At 44.2% G+C, this 19,950-nt stretch overlaps 1 pseudogene; it reads right to left on the bottom strand.

Moving 5' to 3' along the window:
- Nucleotides 1–13,021, bottom strand: part of LOC141212805 (uncharacterized) — a 62,864-nt pseudogene extending 49,843 nt beyond the window's left edge.
- Nucleotides 13,022–19,950: the final 6,929 nt, after the last annotated feature.

The following is a 19,950-nucleotide window of genomic DNA, read 5'->3' on the forward strand; positions in this document are numbered from 1 at the left end:
GAAAAATACTCGAGTTTCCCATAGACTTCCATTGGACTCGTTGCTCGGATCGAGCACCCGAGTATTCCAATTTGCTCGACCCGAGCAACGAGTACCTGAGCATTTTAGTGCTCGCTCATCACTAGTCCTTAATGATTAATTGCTTACATTCTAGACTTTTCTTACACCAAACTGTGGAGTAGTGAGAGACAAGGATGGTGAGAGATGTAACCAAGATATTGCAGCTATGGAGAAAAGATTTCAAGGAAAATGAAATCCATCAATGCTTCCAGATTATTGTGGCATAATTTTAAGAGATGATCCGATACAGTAGTACAAGAAACAAGCAAAAAACAGTTGTTACTGAATGAGGACTAATTTTGTAGTGCAATTTCTGTAACTGTTTAAAATTCGCAATAGGGTATAGACAGGTTTTAGTTATTTGAATTGTTTCTAAGTTTTCTCTACATAAATATCAGAAAATTGGCATAATAAAATATTCTGCATCTGTATATTTACAAAAATAATAATGTTTCAAAGTATTGAAACTTTTATCATTAATTATATGTAGCAGTAAAAGGAAAACTCATTGTCCAATTTAAATTCAGGTCAAACTCATTAAGAAATGGCACAGTTCATAACGGAACCTGACAACTTTTAAAAATATGTAAAACAGTGTTACATGATCTGAAAGGTCCATGAGCTAGGTTCTTCAGCTGCTCAGTCAGGACGTGCAGCCTCCGGACAGGTCCCGATACCTTCCTCTCCTCCTCTGCACCAAACAGATCTAAGTGTGGGGCTTGAGGAGACAGCAGTTCTCTCACTGATCAGGAAGGACACAGTCTCATTGTTCTCAGTCACAGGAAGCTATCTCCAGTCTATAGGATGCACTCACTTATTAGCAAGAATTTTTCTTGCTAAAAGTGTGTCTTTTCAAGTAAAACATTTTCCACATTAAGGATATAAAAAAGGATTCTCCCCTCTGTGACTTCTCTGATGTATATCAAGATGCGCTTTCCGGTTAAAACATTTCACACATTCTGAACAGGAAAAAGGCTTCTCCCCTGTGTGAGTTCTCTGGTGACTAAGAAGATGTGATTTCTGGTTAAAACATTTCCCACATTCTGAACAGGAAAATGGCTTAACCCCTGTGTGAGTTCTCTGATGTCTAACAAGATCTGATTTCTGGTTAAAACATTTCCCACATTCTGAACATGAAAAAGGTATCTTTTCTGTGTGAGTTCTCCGATGTCTATCTAGATCCACTTTAAGGTTAAAACATTTTCCACATTCAAAACATGAAAGAGGCTTATCCCCTGTGTGAATTCTATGATGTTTGATAAGACTTGATTTCTCTGTAAAATATTTTCCACATTCTGAACATGAAAAAGGCTTCTCTCCTGTGTGAGTTCTCTGGTGCTTAACAAGATTTGATTTCTGGTTAAAACATTTCGCACATTCTGAACAGGAAAAAGGCTTCTCCCCTGTGTGAGTTCTCTGATGTGTAACAAGATCTGATTTCTGGTTAAAACATTTCCCACATTCTGAACAGGAAAAAGGTTTCTCCCCAGTGTGAGTTCTCTGATGTCTATCAAGATCTGATTTCTGGTTAAAACATTTCCCACATTCTGAACAGGAAAAAGGCTTTTCCCCTGAGTGAGTTCTTTGATGATTAAGAAGACTTGCTTTCTTGTTAAAACATTTCATACACTTGAAACAAGAAAATTTATTCTTTGCTGTGTGAATTTTTTGATGTTTAAGAAAAAACTTTTTGAGGGTAAAATTATTTCCACATTCTGACCATGGAAATGGCTTCTTAGCTTTAGGATCAGTTTGTTTTTTAATGCTTATTTTGTGACTTTGATTTTCCTTAGTAGTTAGTAATGAATCAGAAGATAGGACCTGTTCCAAAGGATCAGATGGCACATCTTTACTGTGAAGGGATGATGGCATATCTGGAGTAATGGCATTCCCTTCAATTGTATCCTGTGAGATCTCAAGCTCATCTGATTTGAAAATTGAAGATGTCAGCTGTCCCTCTGGTCTCCTAGTACAGTCATCTGCTAAGTAAAAAAAAAATTACATTTGAATAAAATATTCTTGAAATTTATATTTTTGAACATTTCTACTTAAACTGTTGGTACAAATGGCAAGTTATGTAAAAATTTTGAATCATTCACCAAGACAATGACAGTTCACAGTCTAATAGAAAACGTCATAGCATGAACCAGTACAGCTTGGTGTTCAACTCTTTGTTCATTATGCTTCACAAATATGAAATATGAGAAAATGATACCAATAAAAATTTCTACTCATCTCACAAAAAACAAGCCCCCACTCAGGTCCATCATCTGTCAATGGAAAAACAGAGGTTTCCACATTATTAGTGGCTCAAAAACTCTTGAAAAGCAACATGGCTTCCATAAACCAATCCAGCAAAATCCGCTCTTCCAAAGTTAAATTTGCTCCCTACTTAACTCAAATGGAAAGCACTACACCCTACTAAAGCTTATGCATAATGCCAGAAGCTGCCTGATACAGCCTTGTTCTCCACTGGTTAAGTCCCCGTGTTGTGTATTTTCTTCTTCGTTTCTTCTTGTGATCCCAGCCCATTTACTGACTACTATTGTGTCTTCTGAATTTGTATTTTTTCTGCCCTCCTGGTTCTGATTCGGTAACCTGACTATTCTTCTTGTAATCTTACACCACAGAACAGCAGGCAACACCAAGTCCAAGCCTAGAGGTCTTTGTGTAAGTATAGATCCATGTAGCGGGGTTAAAGGATGATGGGCAAAACTTTGACTATAGACTATAACACATCTAATGAAAAGATTGAAAAAAAAAAAGAAAGAGTAACTAGTGGTGAAGCCTATCTGGGATAATTAGAGTATGCTTCTCGGTAGCTCCTGGCAATTTAAACAATAGTAAGGGCCAATATTTTCTGTCAGATGAGTATCAAGAAGAAATATACATTTAATGAGAACTTTTTATAATAGTGCAGAGCTGAAATGTCTTAAATTAAGAACTCGGGCATTTGGAAGAGACAATGGAGACCTTTTTTGAAGGACTACCAGGGAGTTACAGACTCACATAAGTGAGGCAGGCCAATCCCACCACAATCAAACTATCATACAGAATGAACCTGTAAAAAAAAAAGACAATAAAAAAACACGTTACATCCCCAACAAGAATGTATGTTTGGGGGAAGGGGGAGGACTCCAACACTAAACCAGAGTTGCACTTATTTATGGTAGACCATTGGAGCTACTATGAGTCCTGACCAGAAGAGTAGAGAAAGTATTAGTGCTCCCCATTTCAGGATAAATTGCATCTAAATTCTTTAGGATCGATAATATAATTTATGACATGGAGTGAATCCATGAAACCAGGGCTCGAGTCATGCCAACATATCTCCTGCAGGCATGAGTAAATTTTATTATAGCCATCAGCCACTCACAGCTTAGAGATATATCATGGCACAGGTGTAATGTTTTTTTGTATACTTTATCTATTTGAAGTTATTTGGTTTAAAAACAAATTGAAAAGTCAGGGTAAAGGGAAACTCTGTTGTTATTCTACAGAAATTCACACTTGGTCCTCACTGCACATTTAATGTTGCCGATCATAAAAGCGAGGTTTGGTCATAAAGACTGGACCTGGTCTTGTTGGAACCATATGAGCACATTCAGCCGCACAGAACGGAGAGAAGGTAGATTAATCTAATAAGATATCAGGATTCTAGGAAGCAGACAGCATCATTACCCTCCACTTTCTCCTACAGGCTCATCATAATATTTTTCTTCAAGTGATTTTCTAACTTGTCAGCACATTCTACGTACGCTGTCATTTAGCTTTGTAGTTTACAGATCTGGCAGGTAAAAGTCAGGATCTTCTAATTTCAGTTGGTAGGTGGATCTTCCAGGTTGTAAGTTGTATAGAAAAGGGCTTTCAATGCCCAAAGTCATTTGAACAATTTTTGGTGGAAGAGAAGGTTTTAGTCTAGATCCAAAATGGTGGTCACACGATTTTGATATGGCAAGCCTACATGACCAGTAAACTATCCACAGCCTGTGACTGAGAAGAATCTGTGACTTCTCTTCATTTAGTGGTTACTACTCACCTGGGTAGTCATATGTAGGAATCTCTTCTTTACAGAGGTCATCACCCCCTTCATATGTCTCTATAGTATTAATATGGAACAGATCTTCATCCTGAAAAAAATATTGTACAAGTCACAGACAGATTGAGCAGTCACATCTATGATCAGCACTAATCCTGCCATCTCCACCGTTCTCATTACACAAGTATAAAACATATAATACTGGTGGATAACACAAGACTGAGCACAAGACCTTCACAGCCATCTACACATCATAGGGGAGATCTCGTGACACCTTCTCTCCATCTACCTGATCCTGAGGAACATTGAGATCTTCTTGTTTACAGTCCTGTGGAAGAAGAGGATGGGGACATCTCTCTGGTGTTGTCCTCTTACTGGATAGATCTGGAGGAAACACATACAGGGACTGAATTCATTTTTTACATACAGATAATTATAGGCCGTGTGTATTTAGTCCTGTCTATTACCTGGTGATGTGAGGGGCTGGGGAACCTCTATCATGATGTCCTTGTACAGATCTTTGTGTCCTTGTAAATACTCCCACTCCTCCATGGAGAAATAGACGGTGACGTCCTGACACCTTATAGGAACCTGACACATACAATGACAGAGTTATCCCCCAATCCCTTCATAGCTTTACTATAAAATGTCTCAGCATTCCCTGCAGTGTCACCTCTCCAGTCAGCAGCTCAATCATCTTGTAGGCCAGATCTAGGATCTTAAGGTCATTCATATTCTCATGTACCAGGTGATGAGGTGGAAGCCCTGTGATTGGGCTCAGGGTTCTTCCTAATCCCTCAGACACATGGTCCTGACAACGCTCACTAGAGGTCTTCTCCATTATTGTGTAGTCCTGTTTATGGAGAGACACATTAATAAATCTCACTACAGACATTTCCAGAGTCCTCACCTCTCCAGTTCTGTCCATCTTTCATTGCCATAGATAAAATGATGTAATATGGCATAATCAGAATCTCTCACCTCTCCAGTAAGCCAGAAGAGGATCTCTAGGGTGATTTTTAATATTTTCTCAGCCATCTTGTCTGTGTCCATAACTATCTTTGATGGGTAAATCAGGAAAACTCTAATATAGAAGATATTCACTAAGAGGATCTGATATTGTAGAGACCTAAATGAGAAGTTGAGCAGATGTAACATCAAAAAATCCTGTGTAATAATACAATTACTGGAGATAATAAGGGAAACATTTGAGATTTATGTTCTACAGTATTTAGATTTCTTCTTTACATCTAGTAATAAAACCTATATATTTTAGGCCACAGACAACAAGCAGTTTCTTCCTTGGAGTCTGCAGCTGAATACTTTGTCATAGACTCCTCTACTTTATTGCTAATTTTTGTCTCATTTACTGACACTGAAATCAGCATTAGCAATACGGCAGGAGATATTAATTACACATGACATGAGAAATAACTATTTCATGATGAGGACGACATCTTCATCTTCTACTACAGGTCTATAAACATATTTAGCCAGAGTCCGTCACAAACTACATCCCCAACGGCCGTCTATATGTTTCCTTACTTCACCGGACTGTCATCTTCTAACAAGTTAGAGCTCAGGTCTGATTCACACACAGAAGTTTGAGGCATTTCTAAAAGCTTGTTTGTTTGCACAAATACCGTGGACAAAAATTATTTGATAGCAGTCTCACCAAGACAGGAGGTATTTGATGCCAAAGTCTCCATGTACAGTGTTTTATGAAGTCTATTTCTGGCCTTAGGCTGTCTTATATTACAAGAAAAACTCCATAAAAAAGCAGATATTAACATTTTGTTAATTATTTTAAAACAAATGTTTAACATGTTAAAAAGTAACTCTTTTGGGCACCAGAACATAGATGTACACCGCAGGGATGGCACAGATGGCCAGATGGCTACACAAACCCTGGCAGTTTAACCACTTGCTGCTGTCAAGAGCAAACATGGCATCTAAGATGGTTTGACAGAGTTCGGCTGAGCGCCCCTCCTCTCCCAAGTACTTGATAGTATGGGGCTGCATAGTTACTACGATACTTAAATAACCAATAATGGTGTCTGGGCCCGCAATGTAGAAAAGTCTATTAGGCCGGGCCAGAGGCAATGTCCAATAAGTTACTTTTTAATGCCCCATACACATTAGACTAAAGTTGCATGAAAGCACTGATTTCCGGGGTTTGGTAGACTATATACATTATTTGGGGGCCTCCCAACAGATAATGTCAGGGCAGAGAAGGATCTGGCATCCTGGATTTCAGAGGCTAATCCGTTTGTTCTTCCTGTAGATAATCTTCCAATACAGGAGTCTGGAGGCGACTTTCTCATATAGACCACAGGAAAGCTGGAATATTTGTGTGTACAGAGAAGTCAGAAGAGATAGCAGTCTGCCAAATGACCGCTTAGCCAACACTTATCTCGTGTATGGGGGCCGTTAGTATTACATACATACAGCTGACACCTATCGGGCGGCAATATTCCCTTATTCCCTTGTTCTCCTGTGTGCCCATCTAGCTCAGAATGAGGGCTCCCAGACAGTATGATTGCCCTCCCAATTCCTGATATTTAAAAACAAACAAAAAAACACACCACACACGGCTGAATGGTGGATCAGGGACCCTTCAACTCCCTGATTCACTGTTCTATTCAATGGTATCACCATCATAGGAATGTGGATATCACTGAAATTGTGATGATGGGTAAGGAGAGCGTGCTCGGTGCCGAGCCGTCTCAATTCATGGGCACCATACAGGCCGCATGGGCGGCCACTATGGATGATACGGTCTTACCAACTATTGTGCGGCAAATATCTCATAGATACTGGGTTCATTATTATCTGAACCAACAATGGGGCTAAGTGAGTATTCATTCATTAGCTGTGGGGTACTCCGTGGGGTAGATGGTACCATATTGTGTGTGAAGGGGACAATACTGTGGGAACTCCACCCTAAAATAAAATACTAAACCTTTTTTAAATATATAAATTGAAAACGGGGACTAACAACATATATATTTACTTATACTAAAAACTAGCAAAATTACCTGCTGAATGGCTTGTTGTGGATGTACATAAACAGATGTAAGCAATGATGCTGCTGAACAAATGAAACAGTCACTACTGTACCCTATCCTGTACCTAAACAAAGCTGATATTGCCTAGCTGCCGAGGTTAGCACCATAAGGAACGACAATGGCGCCCCCGCTCACTGGTGGCTGTCCTTCAGAAGCCCTAGTTAACTCTGACATACAGTTAGGTCCATATATATTTGGACAGAGACAACATTTTTCTAATTTTGGTTCTAGACATTACCACAATGAATTTTAAACAAAACAATTCAGATGTAGTTGAAGTTCAGACTTTCAGCTTTCATTTGAGGGTATCCACATTACAATTGGATGAAGGGTTTAGGAGTTTCAGCTCCTTAACATGTTCCACCCTGTTTTTAAAGGGACCAAAAGTAATTGGACAGATTAAATAATTGTAAATAAAATGTTCATTTCTAGTACTTGGTTGAAAACCCTTTGTTGGCAATGACAGTCTTGAACTCATGGACATCACCAGACGTTGTGTTTCCTCCTTTTTGATGCTCTGCCAGGCCTTCACTGCTGTGGTTTTCAGTTGCTGTTTGTTTGTGGGCCTTTCTGTCTGAAGTTTAGTCTTTAACAAGTGAAATGCTTGCTCAATTGGGTTGAGATCATGTGACTGACTTGGCCATTCAAGAATATTCCACTTCTTTGCTTTAATAAACTCCTGGGTTGCTTTGGCTTTATGTTTTGGGTCATTGTCTATCTGTAGTATGAAATGACGACCAATCAGTTTGGCTCTGAATACGTCAGAATTCATTCGGCTGCTTCTGTCCTGTGTCACATCATCAATAAACACTAGTGACCCAGTGCCACTGGCAGCCATGCATGCCCAAGCCATCACACTGCCTCCGCCGTGTTTTACAGATGATGTGGTATGCTTTGGATCATGAGCTGCACCACGCCTTCGCCATACTTTTCTCTTTCCATCATTCCGGTAAAGGTTGATCTTGGTTTCGTCTGTTCAAAGAATGTTCTTCCAGAACTGTGCTGGCTTTTTTAGATGTTTTTTAGCAAAGTTCAGTCTAGCCTTTTTATTCTTGATGCTTGAGTGGCTTGCACCGTGCAGTGAACCCTCTGTATTTACTCTCATGCAGTCTTCTCTTTATGGTAGATTTGGATATTGATACGCCTACCTCCTGGAGAGTGTTGTTCACTTGGTTGGCTGTTGTGAAGGGGTTTCTCTTCACCATGGAGATTATTCTGCGATCATTCACCACTGTTGTCTTCTGTGGGCGCCCAGGTCTTTTTGCATTAATGAGTTCACCAGTGCTTTCTTTCTTTCTCAGGATGTACCAAACTGTAGATTTTGCCACTCCTAATATTGTAGCAATTTCTCGGATGGGTTTTTTCTGTTTTTTTTTCAGCTTAAGGCTGCGTTCACATATTGCGTATTTTCGCGCGCTTTTTTGCGTGCGCTTTTTCAAAATACGCAATGTGCCTTGTGTCTGCCAGCAAAGTGAATGGGAAATTCACTTTGCCGTTCAGACACTGTGTTATATTACGCAGCGCGAAAGCGCAGCTGCGTCCTGCGCTTTCTCCTATTGTGCCCATTATAAGCGATGGAATTACGCAGCGGTGTTCACACACTGCGTAATTCCATCGCTTTTTTACGGAGGCGCAGGATGGATACTCACCTACCCGATGTCAGGGGAGAGGCGCCCGGTCCGCTCCAATCCCGCGCTTCCAGCATCTGCCGGTGAGCTGATCAGCTGTTAGCTAACCGGCTTGTAACCGGACGGTCAGCTGATTACAAGCCGGTCAGCTGACAGTCTGCTGATCGCTTCACGGCAGATGCTGCAAGCGCGGGACGGAGCAGACGCGTCTCTCATCCATTGGGTAGGTGAGTATCCATAGTCTGTACATACACTGCTAGGGACACACACGACACATAGACACACAGACACAGACAGTACACACACGACACACAGACACAGACAGTACACATGTCACCCTTCATTTCACATTGCGTTTTTTGCTGCGCTTTTTTATGCAGTGTGTGAATGGAGGTGCTTTTTTTACCTGCGTAAAAAACCGCAGGTAAAAAAAAGCAGGAAAATATGCGCGCGTAAAAAACCGCAGGGAAATATGTGATGTGTGAATGCACCCTAAGGATGGCTTGTTTCACCTGCATGGAGAGCTCCTTGGACCGCATGTTTACTTCACACCAAAACCTTCCAAATGCAAGCACCACAGCTCAAATCATCTCCAGGCCATTTATCTGCTTAATTGAGAATGACATAATGAAGGGATTGCCCAGACCTGTACATGAAATAGCCTTGGAGTCAATTGTCTAATTACTTTTGGTCCCTTTAAAAACAGGGGGGCACATGTTAAGGAGCTGAAACTCCTAAACCCTTCATCCAATTTTAATGTGGATACCCTCAAATGAAAGCTGAAAGTCTGAACTTCAACTGCATCTGAATTGTTTTGTTTAAAATTCATTGTGGTAATGTCTAGAACCAAAATTAGAAAAATGTTGTCTCTGTCCAAATATATATGGACCTAACTGTATATAAAAAAAAATGTCTCAAGGTATACAGGGTGGTCCAAAAGTAGGTGGACAGAAAGTGTAATAAGGTTATGAAGGGGGAGAGTTATCAAACAAGGTGTAAAGTGAAACTGGCTCAGTTGCCCTTAGCAACCAATCAGATTCCACTTTTCATTCCTCACAGACTCTTTGGAAAGTGGAAGGTGGAATCTGATTGGTTGCTAAGTTATCTAGTTTTCACAGATAGATCTCCCCAAAATCTGTTTTCTTTTCAGATAATTCAGATAACACATAATGGCAAATAATTTAAAAACATATCAAAGAAAATGGAATTTAACAGAGTATTGGAAATCTCAAAATGCTGAAAAATTGGGTTGAAACATTGGGTACCCAAGCCCCAAAGAGACAAACCATTTACCGCATTCGTGACAAATTCAATGCCACTGGCTCAATCCTTAAAGCTCCAAAAACTGGTCGACCCAAAACAGTCTGTACAGAAGATAATAAACAACTGGTTGCTGAAACATTTTTTCAGAGTCCAAAAAAGTCCACAGAAGAGCCTCTTTGGAATTGGGATTTTCACGAGCTGCGAATCCTGAAATCTATTGGGTGGAAAGCTTATCGCCCACGTCTAATTCATGATTTATTAGAGGATGATCCAGACAGGTGGCTACAATTTAGTGAGATTATGCTTAACGAAATTGAAGAAAATCCAGTAATTTTAGATAACATGTGGAGTGATGAAGCTTCTTTCACATTATCCAGCCATATTAACAGACATAATTGTATTTACTGGTAAAATGAGAACATGCATTTAACATTAGAGCAACAACTAAATGAGCCTGGTGTCAATGTTTGGGGTGGTATTTCAAGTTTTGGTGTTTTTGGACCAATATTTTTTGATGGAACAGTCACAGGAGATAAGTATCTCGAAATTCTAATGAATCAAGTTGTTCCCCAGTTACAGCAACAGCCTAATTCAAATGACCTTTATTTCCAACAAGATGGGGCCCCTCCACATTATTCAAGAGTGGTCCGCGAGAATCTTGATGAAACATTTCCTAATAAATGGATTGGCCGAAGAGGCCCACTTGATTGGCCGGCACGTTCACCAGACTTGACCCCAATGGATTTTTTCTTATGGGGAGTAGTCAAGGACAAAGTTTATAATCGAAAACCAAAAAGTGTCAGTGATTTGAAAAATTACATAAGAGATGCATTTCAAGAAATTAATACCCAAAGGACTTGTGTAAAAAAGTTTGTTGAAGCGACAGGCAAACTTCAAAGCTGTGCAAATTGTAATGGAAAACAGTTTGAGCACCTGCGTTGATAAAATTTAAGGGCTTTTGTATTATTGTTCAGAATATCTAATTGTCAATGTTATGCTTGTGTTAGTAAATATAATTTTATATATAAATCAAAATAAATGTTATTATTTTCTGTCCACCTACTTTTGGACCACCCTGTAAAAAGGAAAGGGTTTGGTACTCATCAGAGAATGTTTCAATAATCCGCCATCAACGCGTTTCCCAAACAGGTTCATCAGGAGGCTTAATACAGGGATGATAATTCATGATGTTCAGCATAGTGTGCCTAATAGCCAGGTGTCCATGCATAAATATCCCACTTCATCCAAAACCCCTCCCAGACTAGGAGACCCATTCCCATTACTAGAGGTGTATTGTCATAGGACATATAGAATGGAGTCTGTCTACAATAACGTACTGCACCTGCGCTACTTCTCATGCGCTAGAGGTCCGATAATGACCATCCCCTAGTGCGCATGTCCGGAACTGAAGTGCTTTACACTGAAACGCCAGATAAACTGATTGCCGCCGCGCCACTCGTACCCGTGACTGCGCATGTCCGTAGTTATGTGTTCCATGTGGGAGAACATAATGGCCTATATGTGCCCGGACCATCACCCTTGTCAGTAGATAAAGTAACATAAGGTTAGAGGGTGTCTGTTTGCCTGTGTGTTGTATCCAGTCACCTGATTACAGGGGCATAATGGGGGCATCATACATACTGAAAAAGGGGCATAATGGGGGCATTACACTGTGTGGGGGCATCATGCATACTGCATAAGGGGCATAATGGGGGCATTACACTGTGTGGTGGCATCATACACACTGCATAAGTGGCATCATACATACTACATAAGGGGCATAGTGGGGGCATTACACTGTGTGGGGGCATCATACATACTACATAAGGGGCATAATGGGGGCATTACACTGTGTGGGGGCATCATACATACTTCATAAGGGGCATAATGAGGGCATTACACTGTGTGGGGGCATCATACATCCTGCATAAGGGGCATAATGGGGGTATTACACTGTGTGGGGGCATCATACACCCTACATAAGGGGCATAATGGGGGCATTACACTGCGTAGAGGCATCATACACCCTGCATAAGGGGCATAATGGGGGCATTACACTGCGTAGGGGCATCATACATCCCGCATAAGGGGCATAATGGGGGCATTACACTGTGTGGGGGCATCATACATCCTGCATAAGGGGCATAATGGGGGCATTACACTGTGTGGGGGCATCATACATACTGTATAAGGGGCAATATTGGGGCATTACACTGTGTGGGGGCATCATACATCCTGCATAAGGGGCATAATGGGGGCATTACACTGTGTGGGGGAATCATACATCCTGCATAAGGGGCATAATGGGGGCATTACACTGTGTGGGGGCATCATACATACTGTATAAGGGGCAATATTGGGGCATTACACTGTGTGGGGGCATCATACATCCTGCATAAGGGGCATAATGGGGGCATTACACTGTGTGGGGGAATCATACATCCTGCATAACGGGCATAATGGGGGCATTACACTGTGTGGGGCATCATATATCCTGCATAAGGGGCATAATGGGGGCATTACACTGTGTGGGGGAATCATATATCCTGCATAAGGGGCATAATGGGGGCATTACACTGTGTGGGGGCATCATACATCCTGCATAAGGGGCATAATGGGGGTATTACACTGTGTGGGGGCATCATACATACTGCATAAGGGGCATAATGGGGGCATTACACTGTGGGGCAGTAAAGGGGTCCTGTACTATGAGAACAATACGTTTCCCCCCTTCCTGTCTCCATAGTTGGGTCGTATGTATCTATTACAGGAAACAGAACAAAAACCTTATGATTCTTATAAAGGGGCAACACAAGACCCCAAAAGAGTCTCCGTGCTGAAGGGGTTAATGCCCCCTGCGCCCAGTAATGGGGGTCTCCACATACCTCCACCTGCAGAGCCGCCACCACATATATGGCTGCTCTGTGCGCACAGGAGCTGTGATGAGGTCACAAGAGGGGAGGAGTCAGGGGTCACATGATCAGGGGCCTCAGTGGATGCAGGACTCTGCTGTGCTGGTTGTCATGGTGCTGGATGAGCTGAAGTTTATGTGTGGGGTCAGGAGGGGTTTACAGTGTGGATGTAGCAGAGCCGCGTGTGTACGAGGCGTACGGTGCGGAGCCGCATGTGTACGAGGTATACGGAGCGGAGCCGCGTGTGTACGAGGTGTACGGAGCGGAGCCGTGTGTGTACGAGGTGTATGGAGCGGAGCCGCGTGTGTACGAGGTGTATGGAGCGGAGCCGCGTGTGTACGAGGCGTACGGAGCGGAGCCGCGTGTGTACGAGGTGTATGGAGCAGAGCCGCGTGTGTACGAAGTGTACGGAGCAGAGCCGCGTGTGTACGAGGTGTACGGAGCAGAGCCGCGTGTGTACGAGGTGTACGGAGCAGAGCCGCGCGTGTACGAGGTGTACGGAGCGGAGCCGCTCGTGTACGAGGCGTACGGAGCGGAGCAGCGCGTGCACGAGGCGTACGGAGCGGAGCCGCGCGTGCACGAGGCGTACGGAGCGGAGCCGCGCGTGTACGAGGCGTACGGAGCGGAGCCGCTCGTGTACGAGGCGTACGGAGCGGAGCCGCGCGTGTACGAGGCGTACGGAGCGGAGCCGCGTGTGTGTATGAGGCGTACGGAGCGGAGCCGCGCGTGTACGAGGCGTACGGAGCGGAGCCGCGCGTATACGAGATGTACGGAGCGGAGCCGCGTGTGTACACCCTGGCCACACCCCAATATACGCCCATTTACCATTTCTTTCTTCCCTGGCAGGAGGAGTTGTCAGAGGGGCGCTGGTATGAGGGGCATTCAGCAGACAGCCCTCATCCCCATTCCTGATATGCATGGCCCCCTCATCCCCCATCCAGGTGTGCATGGCCCCCGCAGACCCAATCCTGGTGTGCATGGGCTCCGCAGACTCAATCCAATCCTGGTATGCATGGCCACCTCAGCTCCAATCCTTGTATGCATGGCCTCCTCAGACCCAATCCTGGTTTGCATGGCCTCCTCAGATCTAATCATAGTATGCATGGCCTCCACAGACCCAATCCTGGTATGCGTGGCCCCCTCATCCCCAATCCTGGTATGTGTGGCCCCCTCATCCCCAATCCTGGTATGCGTGGCCCCCTCAGCCCCAATCCTGGTATGCGTGGCCCCCCTCACACCCAATCCTGGTATGCATGGCCCCCTCAGACCCAATCTTGATGTGCATGGCCCCCTCAGACCCAGTCCTGATGTGCATGGCCCCCTCAGCCCCAATCCTGGTGCGCATGGCCCCCTCAGGCTCATTCCTAGTGTGCATGGCCCCCTCAGACCCAATCTTGGTATGCATGGCCCCCTCCTCCCCAATCCTGGTATGCATGGCCCCCTCAGACCCAATCCTGGTATGCATGGCCCCCTCCTCCCCAATCCTGGTATGCATGGCCCCCTCAGCCTCAATCCTGTTATGCATGGCCCCCTCAGCCCCAATCCTGGTATGCATGGCCCCCTCAGACCCAATCATGGTATGCATGGCCCCCTCAGACCCAATTGTGGTATGCATGGCCCCCTCAGACTGAATCCTGGTGTGCATGACCCCCTCCTCCCCAATCCTGGTATGCATGGCCCCCTCCTCCCCAATCCTGGTATGCATGGCCCCCTCAGACCCATTCGTGGTATGCATGGCCCCCTCAGACCCAATCGTGGTATGCGTGGCCTCCTCAGACCCAATCCTGGTATGTGTGGCCCCCTCATCCCCAATCCGGGTATGTGTGGCCCCCTCAGCCCCAATCCTGGTATGCGTGGCCCCCTCAGCCCCAATCCTGGTATGGGTAACTCCCTCAGCCCCAATCCTGTTATGCCTGGCCCCCTCAGCCCCAATCCTGGTATGCGTGGCCCCCTCACACCCAATACTGGTATGTGTGGCCCTCTCACACCCAATACTGGCATAAAGTACAGACCAAAAGTTTGGACACACCTTCTCATTTAAAGATTTTGCTGTATTTTCATGACTATGAAAATTGTACATTCACACTGAAGGCATCAAAACTATGAATTAACACATGTGGAATTATATACTTAACAAAAAAGTGTAAAACAATTGAAAATATGCCTTATATTCTAGGTTCTTCAAAGTAGCCACCTTTTGCTTTGATGACTGCTTTGCACACTCTTGGCATTCTCTTGATGAGATTCAAGAGGTAGTCACCGGAAATGGTTTTCACTTCACAGGTGTGCCCTGTCAGGTTTAATAAGTGGGATTTCTTGCCTTATAAATGGGGTTGGGACCATCAGTTGTGTTGTGCAGAAGTCTGGTGGATACACAGCTGATAGTCCTACTAAATAGACTGTTAGAATTTGTATTATGGAAAGAAGAAAGCAGCTAAGAAATGAAGGTCAGTCAGTCTGAAAAATTGGGAAAACTTTGAAAGTGTCCCCAAGTGCAGTTACAAAAACCATCAAGCGCTACAAAGAAACTGGCTCACATGAGGACCCCCCAGGAAAGGAAGACCAAGAATCACCTCTGCTTCTGAGGATAAGTTTATCCGTGTGACCAGCCTCAGAAATCGCAGGTTAACAGCAGCTCAGATTAGAGACCAGGCCAATGCCACACAGAGTTCTAGCAGCAGACACATCTCTTCAACAACTGTTAAGAGGAGACTTTGTGCAGCAGGCCTTCATGGTAAAATAGCTGCTAGGAAACCACTGCTAAGGACAGGCAACAAGCAGAAGAGACTTGTTTGGGCTAAAGAACACAAGGAATGGACAATAGACCAGTGGAAATCTGTGCTTTGGTCTGATGAGTCCAAATTTGAGATCTTTGATTCCAACCACCATGTCTTTGTGCGACGCAGAAAAGGTGAACGGATGGACTCTACATCCCTGGTTCCCACCGTGAAGCATGGAGGAGGAGGTGTGATGGTGTGGGGGTGCTTTGCTGGTGACAATGTTGGGTATTTATTCAAAATTGAAGGCATACTGAACCAGCATGGCTACCACAGCATCTTGCAGTGGCATGCTATTCCATCCGGTTTGCGTTTAGTTGGACCATCATTTATTTTTCAACAGGACAATGACCCCAAACACACCTCCAGGCTGTGTAAGGGCTATTTGACCAAGAAGGCGAGTGATGGGGTGCTACGCCAGATGACCAGGCCTCCACAGTCACCAGATCTGGACCCAATCGAGATGATTTGGGGTGAGCTGGACCGCAGAGTGAAGGCAAAAGGGCCAACAAGTGCTAAGTATCTCTGGGAGCTCCTTCAAGATTGTTTGAAGACCATTTCCGGTGACTACCTCTTGAAGCTCATCAAGAGAATGCCAAGAGTGTGCAAAGCAGTTATCAAAGCAAAAGGTGGCTACTTTGAAGAACCTAGAATGTAAGACATATTTTCAGTTGTTTCACACTTTTTTGTTAAGTATATAATTCCACATGTGTTAATTCATAGTTTTGATACCTTCAGTGTGAACGTACAATTTTCATAGTCAAGAAAATACAGAAAAATCTTTAAATGAGGTGTGTCCAAACTTTTGGTTTGTACTGTACATGGGCCCCTCAGACCCAATTCTGGTATGCATGGCACCCTAGACTCAATCCTGGTATGCATGCCACCCTCCTCCCCAGTCCTGGCATGCATGGCCCCCTCTCACCCAATCTTAGTATGCTTGGCCCCCTCAGAGCCAATCCTGGCATACATGGCCCCCTGTCATGCAAGGTGTGGGAAAGACTTAGTGCAACACTAAGGGAAGAGGGGAAGGAGCTCAGACTCTAGGGAAAGGGGTGGAGTTGAGACCTCCTAAGTTGGTCTAGTGTCACCCTGTCTCCTCTAACGACCCTATATTGGCTCTTCACCAATCGCCGCACGCGTGCCTCGCCCTATCTTTCCCTGGCATATGGCTAAGGCTAGGGAAGGGAAGAGATGAGCACTAGTCGATCCCCACTGAACACTAAAGACAACAAGGGAGAACAAACAGGGAAATACCTTAGGTTTAGATGACTCCAGACAAATGCACACATGTCCTCAAGCTCCAGAGAGGAAGAAGTACTGCTCTTGCTAAAGCCTTCACAAGCAGTAATGAAAATCGCTGGCACCTCCCTCTGGAACACAGCAGGTATTTATACCCCCAGGACAGGGTGTTAATTGGCCAGAGGAAGGTAGCAGCTGTATCCTAGAGACAGCCTCTAAGAAGATGTCTGTAATGCCAAACGTAGAGATCTCCTGCAACCAACTGCAGGGCAACTGTCTGTCACTTTTGACAGACCTGTGACACGCCCTCAGACCCAATCGTGGTATGCATGGCACCCTCAGACCCAATCTTGGTATGCATGGCCCCCTTATCCCCAATCCTGGTATGCGTGGCCCCCCATCACTGCACACATGAAAAAAATAAACACTTCTACTCACCTTCCTACCTCCTGTCTGCTCCAGCGCTGCGTCCTGTCTGTCAGTAGCTAATCTCAGCATCTGATCAGCGCATGACATCACTGCCATGCATCCTCAGATGCCGAGGTGAGCTGCGGGGATATTCGGGACTATGGGCGTGGAGAGGAGTGAATAGTCATTCTCCTCAATATTGCGCACTGACAGCACGGCCGTGTGGTAGCTGCAGCTTCCAGCTACTACCTGGTGCCCACTGCTCCAACGCCGAAACCCCCACCTTCACTGCTGGGACAAGTGCTGAGCAGTGACAAGATGCAGGACTGAGCCCTCAAAGCAGGACAGTCCCACGGAAACTGGGATGGCTGGGAGCTATGCGCGTGTGTACGGAGTGAAGCAGAGCGTGTACGAGGCATACGAAGGGGAGCCGCGCGTGTACGAGGCGTACGGAGCGGACTCGCGCGTGTACGAGGCGTACAGAGCGGACTCGCACTTGTACGAGGCGTACGGAGCGGACTCGCGCTTGTACGAGGTGTACAGAGTGGACTCGCGCGTGTACGAGGCATAAGGAGCGGTGCCGTGCGTGTACGAGGTGTACAGAGCGGAGCTGTGTCTGTACGACGTGTATAGAGCGGAGCCGCGTGTGTACGAGGCGTACGGAGCAGAGCCGTGTGTGTACGAGGTGTACGGAGAGGAGATGTATGTGTACAAGGTGTACGAAGCGGAGCTGCGTGTGTACGAGATGTATGAGGTGTACGGAGAGGAGATGTGTGAGTATGACGTATACGGAGAGGAGACGCGTGTGTATGAGGTATACGGAGAGGAGCCACGTGCGTATGAGTTGTACGGAGAGGAGACGTGTGTGTATGAGGTATACGGAGAGGAGCCGTGTGTGTATGAGGTGTACGGAGAGGAGTCGTGTGTGTATGAGGTGTACGGAGCGGAGCCGTGTGTGTATGAGGTGTACGGAGCGGAGCCGTGTGTGTATGAGGTATACGGAGAGGAGATGTGTGTATGAGGTGTACGGAGAGGAGACGTGTGTGTATGAGGTATACGGAGAGGAGACGTGTGTATGATGTGCTCGGAGCAGAACGATGATAACGGAAATAGTGCGTGTGGAGCATAGAGTGAAGCACTTGCTGATTGGTGTCAGAAGGAAATTGTGAAATGTCTAAAGTCGGTACAAATTTGCTTCTCTAGTCTGGAGGGTCGGCCGTGGTACCTGACGGACTTCAGAGATGTGTTCTCGGAATAAGAGGCGGAGATACTACCTCACCATCGTCCTTATGATTGTGCTATTAATCTAAATGCTAAATTACCTAAAGCTCATATCATATAGAAAATGTACTGATGAACCAAGATGCATAAAATATAACAATGCTTTATGAAATACAAGATAAAATACACAAAATATATTACAATAAAAATACAGTGGGAAACGACAAGATGGCGCCACAAACCCACAATATGGAATCATGTAAAACTAGGTACTGGATCTCTATATCGCCAGGATTAATCATCAAGTGGGAACCCAGTGTCAGACACTATTATAGGAACCTACAGAAGTCTCTGCTGTCTCAGCAAGTACATAGACACATGTTGTAAGATAGCAATAGAGTATATACATTACCTTCTTGTGGGTGGTATCACCAGCCCCTAATAACTCAATGTTAGAACATAGAAGAAATATATGTATAACCATTTGTCCATGAACCTACCACTTGGGTACTTCACACCACCATGGAAGCGGTAACTGGTTCCCTACAGAAAACCCTCATCATATAGAAAATGTACTCATGAACCAAGATGCATAAAACACTTATAGATCGTAAGCTCTTGCGAGCAGGATCGTCATTATTTTTGCTTTAATTATTGTATTATCTTTAGCTATGTTACTTATGACTGTTGTATATGAATTGTACAGCGCTGCAGAATATGTTGGCGTTATATAAATAAAGATTATTATTGTTATTATATTGTGGGTTTGTGGCGCCATCTTGTGGTTTCCCACTGTATTTTGTATTGTAATGTATTTTATCTTGTATTTAATAAAGTATTGTTATATTTTATGCATCTTGGTTCATGAGTACATTTTCTATATGATGAGTGTTTTCTGTAGGGAACCACTTACCGCTTCCATGGTGGTGTGAAGTACCCAAGTGGTAGATTCATAGACTAATGGTTATACATATATATTTTTTCGGGGTACTATAAACCATTGACACAACTTCTCTCTATTAACTTGAGCTCGTCTGTACAATTTGTCTGGACCTGAATGGACCTCCATGTTAAATAATGTAAAGGAAAGTTTACGGAAGGGTCATATCCATCCTTTCTCCTCCTCTGGGGCTACTGGATTTTTTCTTTAAAAAAAAAAGATGGGGTCTACGTTTTTGCCTCAATTTCCAAGTACTGAACAAAATCACGATGAAGAATACATACCCACTTCCACTCATCCTTGAGCTATATAATCAGCCTTTTGGGATAAATGGTTTTCTGACCTTGACCTTAGAGGGGCTTATTACAATTTGATTCCCATCATGACGGGTG

This window comes from Phyllobates terribilis, unplaced genomic scaffold, assembly GCF_046119375.1.
Source record: "Phyllobates terribilis strain yellow unplaced genomic scaffold, ASM4611937v1 Scaffold_186__1_contigs__length_3700242, whole genome shotgun sequence".
NCBI lineage: Eukaryota > Metazoa > Chordata > Amphibia > Anura > Dendrobatidae > Phyllobates > Phyllobates terribilis.